This window comes from Dermacentor silvarum, chromosome 1, assembly GCF_013339745.2.
Source record: "Dermacentor silvarum isolate Dsil-2018 chromosome 1, BIME_Dsil_1.4, whole genome shotgun sequence".
NCBI classification, from domain to species: Eukaryota; Metazoa; Arthropoda; class Arachnida; order Ixodida; family Ixodidae; genus Dermacentor; species Dermacentor silvarum.
Genome location: NC_051154.1, coordinates 340,154,625 through 340,166,527, shown reverse-complemented (window position 1 = coordinate 340,166,527; position 11,903 = coordinate 340,154,625). Strand labels below are relative to the sequence as shown.

The 11,903-nt window shown below is 45.0% G+C and overlaps 1 pseudogene; it reads right to left on the bottom strand.

The window, feature by feature from the left end:
* Positions 1-8,847: 8,847 nt before the first annotated feature.
* Positions 8,848-10,232, bottom strand: LOC125942317 (uncharacterized; annotated as a pseudogene).
* Between the last annotated feature and the right edge of the window lie 1,671 nt (positions 10,233-11,903).

Here is an 11,903-nt window from a genome sequence, read left to right as displayed (position 1 = left end):
CTTCAAATGTTCCTGCGTGTAAAACGTGAGAACAATGAAGGGGAAAAAAAGTTACTTTGCTACGGAGACATGGTGACACCAGAAGCAAATGCCGAGATTTCTACCTTCCAACTTGTTTTACTAAAACGCTTTACACATATTCACACACACACAGATCCAGTTGGAAGACTTTCCAGGTGCTTGCGACTCATTTTAAATAATTTCTCGAGTGCTTTTGCCCTTTGATGCATGACCTTAGTGCGTACAATAGGCCTGAAGGGGATAGTTATGCTGTGCATTGTTTTCACTTTTGGCAGCACAAGCCACCTTTATAGGGGAAAAACCAGTCGAGTAAAGCAAATGCTATTTTCTCCCTGTGTGTGCTTGGATAGAAAATTTGTTGCAGTTTTGAAATTTAGGTCAAACCTCAGTAATTATTCTATGTAATGAAATGAAGCTAACATATTAGCATGTAACGAATGTATGCTTACAGAGAATAAGGGATATAAAAAAGGTATTTGTGTCAGACGTGGTTTCGGCATAACATGGTTTGAATTGACCAGACTCGCGCCCACTAATGGAATATTCGAGTGGTCGTTTCAGATCGCTCTGGCCGTGCTACAAAAGTGGTGAAAAAGAACTTTAAAGCTTTATTACGACAATAACGAGGTATGGTAGTGACGATCCTGCATCGTTATCGTCAGAGGAACCCGTTTATGCAAACGGTAACGCTTAGTAACTGCTTTACATGGCCTTTGTAGTGCTACCAGAGCACTCTAATACGACCACCCGAATATGCCATAAGATGGGAGGGAAGGAGATTGTATCATCACTGTCAGGGCAACAGCAGAGAAGTCTCCTGCGTCACCGTAGAGTAACTCCTGCATCACCTTCCTACCACCTAGGTATCCCCATCTGATATCCCACTACCTTCAGCGGAGGATGAATAGTGCGGAGTGGAAGTATCCTTCGAGGGGATTTGACAGCCACAACTACATTTGAGCGTTACAAAATGCGAAGCATTCTTGATTGGTAGTAGAAGGGCACTCGCAAACAGTGATAGTTTTCTGAGTTGATATGTAAAGCGCAAGTTGTGCAGGTGAAATGTTTATATGAGATTGTTCGATAATGATTATGTACAATTTTACGTTATGCACTATCATGCTCAGTATGAGCTAAAACGCAGGACTGCTTTGCTACCTGCTTTTGTGTTGCAGCTTCATGATAATACAATTACAGACAGTGTTCAGCGATTGAAATGCCTTACTCTGAGCACGTGGTTGCTGGCGCTTTTTGCACCACAGGTGGGTGCTGGGAACACAGAGCAAATTCAGTTTTATATCGCACGAAAGTGAGTGTTTGTGATGTATTGTGACTGCATTCGGCCCCTTGACGATTACCCAGTGCTCACCGATGGCAGAAAAAGTGCCACCCACCATGCGTTCGGAGTATCAATCAATGAGCACTGTGCATTACCTTTATATATGTATATACAGATATCTTACATCGCCCATAGTGTGCATTATTATAGGACAAAATAGTTACAAATTGCGAGGCATAATTTCACACAGTTCGTACACAGGTATGCAAAGGCATCGCATTTGTCACTATAATTATAAGCACTGAAAATAGGCCAGTTTAATATGTCGTACAGTATGTTCTTTCGATACACCGAGTAGGTCAATGGAAATTATGTCTGATTGCCCATAGTCTTGTCAAGCCAAGACTGATTGCCAAAAATGACATGCGGGTTAGTCATTTCTAATAGTGAGGTAAATTCCAATTTCTTGTTAAGTTTCGGCAGTAAATCATGATTGACAAGCTCGCGCTTCTTGGCAGATGTGATGCAGCATGGCCCCAGGTGGTGGCTATTGAGGCACAATCTTCAACACATTTTTGCACTAACATATTGGAAGGTTTGGCCAGCTGTGATAAGCTTGTTGAAAGCAAACTTAGTTTACTCCCTTTTCTTGAGCATATTTTATTAGTTATATCCTTTCGAGTCTTGCTTTTGGTGAGTAATCTTTGCTTATACCGAAATGGGCACCTTCGAGTTTTGCGGCATTTTATTGCGATAGCAATTATATGGACACTCCAAAGCAGATTTCTGCCGTCGGCGTCGCCGTCGCCGTCGCCGTGAGGTTCCGTATGACGTCAATGGAGATGAAATCGTCGCCGTGCGCCGCCGAACGCTGTATGTGCGAGTGAAAGGGCGCGAGGGACGCGCGCTTTCACGGGGAGTGAACGCACGGCGGAGAACAAACGCGCGTTCTGTGCCGTGCTCCCTTAAGGGCTGCAGAAGTAGGCGTCTCTTTCCTCCTTTACAATCACCATATATGTAGAGCAAACGCGCCTTCTTCTAACGCACGAAAGGCCATGGGGGGGAGGGGGAGGGAAGGGAGGCGACGTTCAGCTGCGGCACCAAGTGCCTATTTATATCAGAGGCTCCGGCAACAGTCACCAACGCCGCACGGATTTTGTGCGAACGCGGGCAAAACGCCGATGGCGTCGACAACAGTTCTGCGTGTTGCCGGTGCTGCTGCATGTCCAAGTTTATACAGCTGATAAAGCTACTATCATTACTCCGTATAGCTCTCTACAAATTTGCTATCGCAATTGATGCTTCGCCTTCCAGGTGAAACTGTGACAACTTTTTTGAGCTTGCATTCTTTTCTCTTGGAATTGAGAGAAATTAAGCAATCACAGGACGGGGTTTTAGTTTACGCAAATCTGCAAAGTATGTGAGCTCACTCTAAAGCGGAAGATTCAGTGACAGTATACAGGTGATATGAATGGCATTGATATGGCATGATATGAATGGCACTGGCATTGCCAGTGCCAATGCCATTGTTTATTAGGTGCTGAAAACAAATTATTTAATGCTGCGCACTGTCAAGACAAGTAAATTATGTGTTTGTTTCATAAAAGAATAGCTTCGTATGTCCCAAAAAGTGTGGCAGTAATAGCTGATATCAATGCTTCCGCGTTTTTTTTGTCTATCTAACAAGTAAAGAAAAGATCACACGAACTTTAGAACTATATCAGTTCGAAACCAGCAAAGCAGTGCATGCAGCTGGTATGAAAAACGTAAAGGCCATGAAATGAACAAGTTGACAAATATTTTGATGAATCTTTGTCATTTAACAACCTTGTTTGCATTTTTGTACATATGCAACGGCCAGGGAAAAACCTCAATGACGCTGTCCTTCGTTGCAATTGATTCGGCAGGAGCACATGTTACCGGTCGTATATTGTAATTGCACCGAAATTATAGTTGCAACAACGAGTACATACAAAAAGCAGAAGTTCCGCAAAATATACATTAGAAATGCGAAGATAGAATGGAATATACAAATGCCAAGATAAACGGCAAGAAAGTGTCGCGTGAAACCAAGTTCACTGCTTGTATAACAAAACCTCGCAACAAGATATTTAAATATACGTATAAGTCTGCAATAAATCTACGTATCTAAGGAAACGTCACTGTGTATAATGCGTCAAACAAGACAAATAAACATGTTGCGCAGTCACAGGTAGTACACTTCACGCATACGAGTATAAAGACAGACGATCCAGACAAGAAGAAAACTATGATCTCAGAAATTGTGATATGCATTTGGGCCATGCTGCGATCGCGACAGCACCTTGTGGCTAGAATAAGAGAAAAAGAATGCAGAAATCCATACGAAAATGCGTATTTTAACTGCCTGCACAACGGCAACAATTATTCTGCACCCAAAGTCAAAGAAGGCTATTGCTTTGTTTCAAAAAAGAAGTAAATACATGTAGCTAAAAGGGAAAGAAAAGGACAAACGAAAGCCACAGATCATGAGGCAAGTTTATTTACCTAACATCCGAGTGCGTTTTGGGGAAACGCCGCGTGTGCCGGGCTTTCAATGCATGAGCAAGGTTTGTCAAAATTGGTTATTGATGTCCCCGTAATTTTTGTATTTCCAGGATAATTTTGATCACCATGCTAACTGTTACAATAAACGGTGAAAACTTCTGTGGTTTTAAAAGCTAATGAACAGTCATACGTTTTCATAATAATGAGCTTATATTGGAACGTGAAGGAACAGATATTTTTAGAGTCATTGATTTTTGCTGCTTCGCTATCTAAACCGTAAACTTCACTCAGCGGGGAGGTTTAGCGAAGCGTTCAATAACTTCGGACACATTGATGGCGACGTCTCTGTGGGCGTATAGAAGCGCCAGCATAATCATGCGTTCCTGAGACATTGTAAAGCGCAAGTGGTTTTTTTAGTAAGCTCATGTTTGAAATTCTCTGCGCTGGCAGTGTCACTGGAAGAGTGACTAGAATCTGCAGCAGTTTGTACACATGTACATATAACCTGCAGTCTCCATGATGGAGGGCATCTATACTTGTGCTAAAACCTAAAAACAATTCTTCGATATTGTTTCCTCAGCACCACGCTCGACAAGGTAGACAGCCGTCCTCTTACGGAAGCCACAATTCTTGGTCCCTGGTCCCAGCCGATGTCGGAACGAACTGCTTTAAAAGCGCTAGTACGCTTTGTAAAAGAAGTGAAAAACTATAGAATGTGCGGAATGATACGTTCCTTTTTCTTTTCTTTTTAATCTTCTCTTGTTTTCTAATCTTTTCTGCCCTTACCCGATCCCCCTGTGCAGAGTAGCTAACCGGACACTTAACCTGGTTAACCTCTCTGCCTTTCACCTCTTATTTTCTTTCCTTCCTTCATTTCTTCATTCAATATTGTTGACATCTTTGTTTAGGTACCTTGCACAAACAGTAAGCTGTTCGAATCCAGCAATATCCATCGTTTCGTCAGCAAATACGGAGAACCAGCCTGCAGTGTTCACTTTTGCATCTAGACTTTCTTTGAAATTTTACCACAAATTCCGATAATTTGGTTTTGTACATCTGGTTTAAATACGAGGCATTACTGGGGCAACTTTCCAAATGGTTCATCAGATAGGTATCTCCACAATCAGCTCGCATGCGAAGAAGCGCTCTGGAAATACCAGTATTTTCAGCGGAGGCTTTGCTTAAATCCATAGGGCCAGTGTCCCTATCGCCACGGAGAGCCAGACCTTGCCGCCCGCAAAAAAGAACTGTCTCAAATTAAATAGGCCGTTGACTTTCTTCTGTTTTCTCTTATTTTACTTTGCCTGCCCTGGTCCAGCTTATCGATCACATTGGGCGCGCTTCCTGAAAATGTTTGGAGAAAATTATCAGATGCCAGCTGACAGTCACGGTGATATTTAATATTTTTGTCTGTATGGAAGATTGCGAGCGCGTGCTTCCATTTCTGGAACGGCTTGGACACGCGCGTTCGAGTACGTGCGTGTTGCCCCAAGTTTATAAAAACATTAAACCCAGAAAGTTCCAGAATTAAAAATCAGAAGCACGCCTTTGGAAATGTCAGTGCACTTTTCGCGTCAGAAGTGTATGAGAACTTTATACCCATCAAGTTTCGGAATTGAAATCCATGCGCTCTGTAGATTCCGGTGCCGCTGCGAGATGTCGCGATGCGCCCGCTCGCTATCGAAAACCCTTGAAACTTTGTGCTCTACTGGGGCTCCGTACGTTATGTGACTCCAGGTGCATGGGCGTTTCCACGAAATCCAGCCCGAGTTCGTAAATTTCGCGCCGAAATGTCTTTTCGAGTGTCAAAAAGACATTGTAGACAAAATCCAGTATGATTCCCGGCGCCGGTGGTTGTTTTGGACGGCGGTGCATGACAGCACGAAAAAATTTCGGGGAGGGGGGGGGGGGTTGAAGCCCCATCAGCCCCCCCCCCCCCTGGCTACGCGCCTGCAACTAAGTACTGTAAATAGACACCCAGGAGCCATCAGAAAGAATTAAACTGAGAGAAACAGAGACAGTTAATTGGATGCAAAGAACGTAAACAAAAAGGACCATGGTGATTTACAAGAATGCGAAGAAAGAAGTTAGAAGGGAAAATCTGTACAATAACGCAGAGGGCAGTGCCTCGCTATTTGAAGCTCGAGCTGGATACCCAAGGACAAAAACATACCGGAGCAAATATTATGAACTAGATGAGGTGTGTGTATGCTGCAGCAAAAATGCGGAGACCACTCAGCACATTCTAATGGAATGCAAAGGGATTCACACAAGTGACAACCGTAGGTAACGTAAACCTTCCCGAAGCGCTTGGGTTTAATGTGGACGGAAGCGTCAACCAGTCAGCAGTCGAGGTAAGCAAGAGACGTTTAGAGTAGCAGTGGAAAAAAAGCGGAGAAGAAATTGATATGAATGGATCTCTTGCAGTCATAGATAGCGATACAAGGCAGATTTTGAGAAAGAAAGTTTAAGGCGTTTGTATACAAAAATGCTAGATACAATCCACCAGCCCTTCTTCTGTCAAGAAAAAGGGGGTAAGCGAAGCTTGTCGTGTGTGTATCTGACCTTCATCAGGGTAACGTGAAGTTCACGACATATCACGGTAATAAAACATAAACGTTTATTAAATGAATACATCGAGGGAAGGAAACGTACAATGCAACGGAAGGAAAAGTTGCACGAAAGGGAAACAAAAGTAGAAGGGAAGAAAAAGTATCAGGAAAGGGAACGAAAAGTAGTACGAAAGGCAACGGAAAGCAGTAGGTCAAGTACACACACAAGCTTCGCTTACCCCCATTTTCTCGACAGGGGAAGGGCTGGTGATTTTATTTCTCTCTCTATTTCTTGTTTGTACTTAATTGGTATGTGCCATTGAGTTTGGACCCTTTCTGCACTATCACCAGGATCGGCCCACTTTTCAGCGTGACACCGCCGCCGCCGCCGAAACTTGTGAGCCTATGGGCCCTATGGGGCTCCTGCTTTGCTCACGGGGCGCTGCGAATGGGTGGATGGATGGATGGATGAGGCTAAAATGTACTAGAAGGCTTTGTAGTGGGCTCAGAGGAGGTCGCGGGCTGATGCGCTACATGTTACCTGCCGAGAGGGGGCGCAGCGAGTCGTTCCTCCTGAAGCTTCGCTCCGGGACCCGGCGGCTGCCGAGCGGGCGGCGTTACGTTTACCATTTCACTTCGAAGTAAACTGCCGATTTCTGCACTGCCGACCGGGCAATTATTTCTAGGGTAAAGAATTGCTATTCTGTGGACTACTGCAGACGGCTCGGGGTAGATTTCACGTCGTTCCCGCGATGATGTTGAATGTCTGCCCAGTTCGTTCTTACAAGAGTTACGCTTCCGTGGGAAGTTTAATTTGCCTACGTCAGTGCCACAGCCTAATCATAAGCAAAGGGTTGACCCGTTACCTTCGTCATGCCCTTTGCTCTAACCGTATCGGGTTTGATTGTTAAACTGCCATAGTTCACTATGCTGCAGCAGGACAGTAAACTTGACAAGCGCTCGCACAGGCTCGCACTCCCCGGAGGCCGATTTGCTGAGTTACTATGGATATGCAATCTCAAATGGTTTGTCTACGGCACTCGTGCACGCTCGCTTTTACAAGACCACTTCCTTACAATAGAAAGCACAAGAGTAAATTAGCCGAAACAAACAAGCATTTTTCAGAGCATGTGTGAGCACTTTATTTACAGTAACAATACAATCTATTGATCAAGCGTATCTTTCAGAAATGTCGCAGAAGAGCATGCAGAAGCTAATCAGCATCCCAAATGACCACTCACCCCCCATGTTGCATATTTAGCCTTGTTCTCATCTTTCGGAGTTTCATTGTCTACTTCTTGCCTCGCTTCTCTGCATTAACTCCTTTCACGAAGTACGCCGAGTAGTTATAGGTAGAAACTGACCACCTTCATAGTTAGTTCAGCAGCGTGTTCGCTGCAACCATGCCAGGATTGGGAGATTCGTGGTGATGGTGCCTTCCGATAGCAGAAGCCTTCCGCGAGAAATGCGTATTTCCTTCCCATCGATTACATGCACATAAAAATATGCAAATGCCACGTAGCCGGACAGAACCTAGGCAATTTTTGCCGTCGCTTGGAGATACTCAGATTATTTTTTGCATTCTGCCTAATTAAATAATTAGTCTTAATTATTTATTCAACTTCGCAAATATCATTATATGAAAAGTGTCAATCGGAGAATTGTTGAGCGACGCGAAAAACTCCCGATACAGATTTCTTTTGATCAATACGTGCTACATTAAAGTTTTTCCGAGCGCGAGAGAAACCCGTGAATACACCCAAATTGCCGCACTACTGGCCACTCGAGGCACATTGCCTGTATTCGCAGGCTTCTTTCACACTCGGAAAACACTTTTATGTAGCATGTCTTGAGCAACAGAAAGCTGTATCGTGAGTTTTTCATGTTGCTCTACAGTTTTCTGACACATTTCATCTAATTATAATATTTGAGAAGTTGCGTAATTAATTAAGACTAACTATGTAATTAGACGGAATGCAAGAAATAATCTGACTTTGTCCAAGCGACGGAAAACAGCATTACCTTGGTTCTGTCCAGCTACGTGGCATTTGCATATTTTAAAATCTCGGTGCATGATAGTTGGGACACCCTGTATATCGCTGCTTGAAATCTAGTTCACATACCACGCATGTTTCACCCAATATTTTATCTGCATCGTGAAAGTTCTATTCCCACTGCTTTCTTCATTCTTCGTTTCGCGGAACATGCCGAAGGTGCCTCTTTCACGCGGCTGTACCCCGCACGGCACTCGGGAGCGAAACAAAAGCTGCGGCGACAGTTACGCATTTTCGCCTACCCGGGATACACGTCTGTAACGTGGGCGACAGCAGAGACGGGCACTACACGGAAATGAAGCCGGCAGCAAGCAACGAAGTTGCCGCCAACCGACCACCTCTGCAGCAAAGAACAATTAACCACCCGCACGCGAGACAGCGAAACGGGCGGGCGGAGTCGCGAGCTCAGGATGGATGGATGGATGAGGCTGAACCCTTTAAATCGGACGGTGGCACACGCCACCTAGCCGTGACTATTAACACATTTTGTACTTTGTGGAGGGTGAAATTTCACCCTTGCCTTGATTTTAGCCACCAATCAGATAAACTCTGTTTGGTTATTTCTACCCGCTTAAAGTCTATTTTGCCTCCACTGTCCCTAAACCCCTATGCTTTGAAAAAATCAGCTCCGTTGCTTTGCACTGTAGGGTTAAGCCCTTCAGAGAAAAGCATGAGATGTTCAGCTGTTTCCTCTTCCTTTCCACATGCACCGCACAACGTGTCTATACCTTGGTAGTACTTGACTCGGTACATCTTAGTCCGCAAATCTCCCGTCTTGGCTTCAAACAACAAAGAGCTTCCCCTAGAATTATCATAGATATTTTCTTTGGCAATTTCTTGCTTGAAAGTTCTGTATGTTCCCAGTGCTGATTGCGTCTGCATCTCTGTTTGCCACAGACCCCTCTCTGTTTATTTAACCTTTTTCGTCACCGATGTTTCTTGGTTTGCACCCCTCCTGCAGTCCAAATATTTGATTGACAATTTTCTGGTCAGCTTCCTCCATTTCGTGTCAACATTCCTCATGTACAAATAACTGAAAACTCTCCTTGTCCACCGCTTTTCCGCCATTTCTCTCAATCGCTCCTCAAATTCTATCTCGCTGCTAGCTTCCCTGCCCTCGAATGACGTCCATCCCATGTCACCCTGTACCCCCTGATTTGGTGTATTTCAGTGTGCTCCCAAAGTAAGCCTACCTACCCCTCGCTGCTTAATTTCCAACCTTGCTCGAACCTCTGATCTCATTCAGAGGACCGCATTGCCTAAAGTCAAACTAGGGACCATCACCCCTTTCCAAATCCCTCTCACCACTTCGTACCTATTGTAATTCCACAGTGCCCTATTTTTCATCACAGCTGCATTCCTGCTACCTTTAGTCGTTACATATTATTCATTTTCTGTTAGGTACTTAGCCCCATTGTTTATCCACACTCCAAGATATTTGAACTTATCCACTACATCCAGCGTAACCTCCTGTATCCTATACTCGCTGCCCTGATTGTCATTAAAAATCACGACTGCCGATTTTTCTTTCGTACACTTCAAACCTAAGCTATCTCCCTCTTTACCACAGATGCCCATTAATCCCTGCAAGTCTTCCTTGCTGTCAGCCATAAGTACAATGTCATCCGCGTACATCAGTCCTGGTAATGACTGTTTAATCCATTCTGCTTGCTTGAAAAAGGAAAGGTTGAAGCCAAGTCCGCTCCTCTCAAATTTTTTCTCTAATCCTTGTAAATACAGCGTGAACAACAAAGGTGACAGAGGGCACCCCTGCCTAAGCCCCTGCTGTATCTCTATAGGCTCAGATACCTTTTTTCCCATTTTATAAGCACCTTGTTACTTTTGTAGATATCTTTGAAAATATTATCCTACATTGCTTAGAAGTACGGATATACCGAACATGTTTATGCAGTGGTTCTGTTACACAGACCTCTTCCGCGGCAGCTTACATGGTACCTGGAATGGGGATTACGCAACGGTTCAAGATAGGACACAAAACATCGTCTACAGCAGCTGAGTCGACCGGCGTTCCAGAAGCAGTCCGCTGCATACGGCAACAAAACCTCGCTAACTGGACAGTGTTCTCTGACTCAAAACTGGCGCTGCAACTCATAAGCAATGATATGAATCACAGAAACGCATATAGTCCTTTAATCTACGACATCATGCCTCTGCTTACTGAGGTGTCTCAATCCGGACATACCATTGCGCTGTAGTCGATTCCCAGCCACTGTGGAATAGCCCGAAATGAGCAGGTTGACGCGGAAGCAAGAATGGCGCACACCGACCGGAAGATTATAAAACTTCCCTTTTCCCGTTATGACATCAACGCCTTGCTACACAACTCCATCAAAACGTCTATGACGCGACAATGGGACAATCCCAACATCGGCAAGAGCGCCTCCAAAGACTTGACGCCGGTTTGCGATTCCGACTTCCACTTCGGATGCGGAGAGGCCAGGAAACACTAAGGCTACGTTCACACTTGGTCTCGAAGCTGTAGGAAGCGGCAAAATCTTGCAAAAATCCGCCCGCCTAGGTGGCAAAACAGGCAGAAAAACAGGCTGCGAGCCAAATCGGTCTCGGGCCGATTTTTTCGCCATGGCGAAGCGGAAACGCGGCGGAAAGTCGTTCTGCTTCACTGGAAGCTACACTAGCATGTAAACAACCAGTCGTAAAATTGAACATGGCACCAAAAGTGTAGGCTGTAATGCTGATCGACGCGATCAAGAACCAGCCCTTGCTCTACGACAAGAGTGGCACTAAAACGTACTGTCAGCAATACTCGCGATAGTATTCAACGTCGCGCGACCGGAGGTGCGGCAACGAAGCCTTGGCGTCACCCAACTTCTCGCGCTTTTGCAAAGCCAGGGGAACCCACCACCGCCGTTTCCGAGGTGTCCGCGTCTTCCGTTTATTCATTGTCCATTTCTAGAAAACAAGTAGGTAGAAGTATAAAAGCCATTTCTTCTTCCACTTCCATGGCAGACAATATTAAGGCAGATTACTCGTTGGCGCTCCATAATTCTCCTCGCATGTGTACGGTATGTTATAGAAGTCGCGGGGTGCTTTTCTCGTCACGACGATAGATTGGGAGCGTAGGTCTCACGTAGGACGCGCAGGCTTTGGCGAACCCCAACACAAGGGCCAGCCCGGGTTTTAGCTGTGGTGTTCCCGTTGCCCCTTTGGTGTCCTGGAGGCACCGACAATACGAAATGAGGAAATGTTATTACAACTTGTAAATAAAAGCTATTAAAGAAATATTATCACGCCTAGGCACCAACCTGTGACTCAGCGCTACCGCGCCCGTGTGCGGAGAATTACGGAACGCCAACGAGGAGTTTACCGAAGGGCGGAGATGACACGCGAAGTTGCGTAAAATGATCACTTTTGATGACGGCACGTGGGTCAAAGAATGAACATACCGCTCGAAATAATGCGATAATGAGCGCCACCACGCCGACAAACGTA